The sequence below is a fragment of the Chiloscyllium plagiosum genome, chromosome 22, assembly GCF_004010195.1.
Source record: "Chiloscyllium plagiosum isolate BGI_BamShark_2017 chromosome 22, ASM401019v2, whole genome shotgun sequence".
Classification (NCBI taxonomy): Eukaryota; Metazoa; Chordata; class Chondrichthyes; order Orectolobiformes; family Hemiscylliidae; genus Chiloscyllium; species Chiloscyllium plagiosum.
In genome coordinates, this window is record NC_057731.1 from 3,868,864 (window position 1) to 3,872,117 (window position 3,254).

The 3,254-nt window shown below is 40.9% G+C and overlaps 1 non-coding gene across 1 annotated transcript; it reads left to right on the top strand.

Annotated features, from left to right (window-relative positions):
• The first annotated feature begins 1,550 nt into the window (after nt 1-1,550).
• Nucleotides 1,551-1,715, top strand: LOC122561420. Its single transcript, XR_006315003.1, has one exon. It is a non-coding gene; the product is annotated as a U1 spliceosomal RNA (small nuclear RNA).
• Nucleotides 1,716-3,254: the final 1,539 nt, after the last annotated feature.

The window sequence follows — 3,254 nt, forward strand, 5'->3', positions numbered from 1 at the left end:
ACATCCTGGTAAATCTTGTCTGCAAATGCTTCACATCCTTCCTATAATGTGGCAACCAGAACTGTACGTAATACTCCAAGTGTAGCCATTCCAGAGTTTTGTACAGCTGCAATACAACCACATGGCTCCTAAACTCAATCCCTCTACCAATAAAAGCTAACACACCGTATGCTTTCTTAATGACCCTATCAGACTGGGTGGCAATTTTCAGGGATCTATGAACATGGACACCGAGATCTCTCTACTCATTCCACACAACCAAGGATCTTACCATTAGCCCAGTACTCTGTATTCCTGTTACTCCCTCCAAAGTGAATCACCTCACACTTTTCCGCAATAAACTCAGTTTGCCACCTCTCAGTCCAGCTCTGCAGCTTATCTATGTCCCTCTGTGACCTGCAATATCCTTCTGCACTATCCACAACTCTACCAACATTAGTGTCATCCACAAATTTATGAACCCATCCTTCTACACCCTCATCCAGGACATTCATAAAAATGACAAACACAGCAGGGGCCCCAAAATAGATTCTTGTGGTATACCACTTGTAACTGAACTGCAGGATGAACATTTCTCATAAACCACCACCCTCTGTCTGCTTTCAGCTAGCCAATTTCTGATCCAAACCACTAAATCACCCTCAATCCCATGCCTCTGCAATAGCCTACCATGGGGAACCTAATCAAATGCTTTACTGAAATCCATATGCACTACATCAAATGCCTTACTCTCATCACCTTATCAAAGAACCCAATACGTTTTGTGAGGCACGACCTACCCTTCACAAAACAGTGTTGACTATCCCTAATCAAATGATTCCTTTCTAGATGATTCTAAATCCTATCTCTTATCACCTTTTCCAACACTTTGCCCACAACTAAAGTAAGGCTCACTGGTCTACAATAACCAGGGTTGTCTCTATCCCCACTTCTTGAACAAGGGGACAATATTTGCTATCCTCCAGTCTTCTGGCACTATTCCTGTAGATAATGATGATACAAAGGTCAAAGCTAAAGGCTCTGCAATCTCCTCCCTAGCTTCCCAGAGAATCCTAGGATAAATCCCATCTATTTTCACACTTTCCAGAATTGCTAAGACCTCCTCCTTATGACCCTCAATCCCATCTAGTCTCGAAGCCTGTGTCTCAGTATTCTCTTCTACAATATTGTCTTTTTTCTGCGTGAAAATTGATGAAATATATTCATTTAGCACCTCTCCTATCTCTTTGGACTCCATGCACAACTTCCCACTATTGTACTTGACTGGCCCTAATCTTACTCTGGTCATTCTTTTAATCCTGACATACCTATAGAAAGCTTTAGTGTTTTCCTTGTTCCTACCTGAGAAAGACTTCTCATGTCCCCTCCTGGCTAACCTGTAGCTCTCTCTTTAGGTCTTTCCTGACTAACTTGTAACTCTCAAGCGCCCTAACTGAGCCTTCACACCTCATCTTAACATAAGTCTCCTTCTTCCTCTTTTCAAGAGATTCAACTTCTTCAATAAACCACAGTTTCATCGCTCAACCCCTTCCTCCCTGCCTGACAGGTATATACTTACCTGGCAGGGGGAGATACCATGATCACTAAGGTGGTTCTCCCAGGACGAGAATATCCCATTGCACTTTGGGTGTGCTTACGCCCGCAATGTCCCCAAATTTGGGATACTCACCTGCAAAATTTGTGGTAGTGGGGGACTGTGTTTGCGCTCTCCCTGGTTTACGAACTAAAAACAGATTGTAATTGCACATATCCAGTAGGTGGCGCACTTTCTTAAAAACATTTTCATCAATGATTCTTGCAGTGAGTGTGTGCTTTTATGACAAATTGTTCTCAAATGAAAAATCCCTCCCAATTATTAGCCAAGCGTCAGCAACTGCTTGTCAGAACTTGTGCTTCATGTAAATGCACCACTCATTCAGTAAATGCCACAATCACAAATTATAGCAAGTTTTTCACTCCACTGTTTCATTGTCAAGTGGCTCAAACCAAGTACAATTTCACAAAGGACTAATATGAACAGAGGGAATCATACTTTTACAGCTGTGATGATCTCTAAGTGAGATGGTTGTGAATTCAGATCCCCCATTTGAACCATTGACACAAATTCTAGGCTGACGCTGTGTGGTGTTGAGGGTGTGGTGAGCTGTTGGAAGTGTTTTTCAACATTTAACCAATATCCTGGCTGCATTCCCAGATGGATTTAAAGGATCTCATGAGGATTCTCCCCATTCAATAATTATCTCTTGACCGACATCATTAAAAGAGATTATCTGGTCATTAACATGTTGCTGTTTGTGCAAGTTTTCTGATTGCAAATTAATTGACAATTTTCCTACATCGTAACACTGACAACACTTCAAAAATTACTTAATTAACTGTAAAGCACTTTGGGACATCTTGCATTTTTAGTTCATTTCAAAATATATAATAGCAGATTGTTGGGGCAATGACACCTTTCCAAAGATTAGGTGAAAATGTCTGAAAATATTTGATTGAATCTGGCATTTGGAAAATGCGTTAAATTATATTAAAAGCGGCTCTCAGGAGATGTGTGTGTGTGTGAAGGCAAGTTTTTGAATAGGAATATGAGATCATGGGATCTCATTGAATGAAAAATAAAATTGTGGGGAAAGTCATGAGGCTTGGCCATTGATGCAGAAACTAATATTCCCATCAGATCTGGCCTACTATATAGAGAGATGACACAGTGGAGAGGAAGATAAAATGATAAGCAAAGTTGTTTAATAACAGAACAGCAATGTTCCCTTTATCAGTCATTAGAACTCTGCATGATGTGACTGAGCTCACATTTCAAAAAAGCATGCTGCTGTTTAAATAGCCCCGGAATATTCAAAATGCATCAGGTCTCATTGTAGTACACAAATATTGAGGGAAAGGAGACTAAATCAACTGTGGCCCTCTGTTTGTTGTTACACTCACTGCCTCAGCTCCGCTATCACACCTGCAGGCAGTTCTCTCCTTCCACAGATTCTGAAAGATAATCTGGGTAGTGCGTGCCTCAGGGTATTGCTCTGTGGAAGTGCAATTGTGCAGCCTAATAGATACTCTGTTGCATTTGACAGAATGTGTCATGACATTTCTTGTCAAACACTGCATCTTGGAACCAGAGCAGGGCTCTGTATTGATGTCTCACAGTTGTATAGCAAACGTCAAGTTGTTTGACAGCATAGAACCTGAATATTGCTGAAAACAAAAGATGCATTTTATCAAAGCTATTTGTCCTGTACACATCA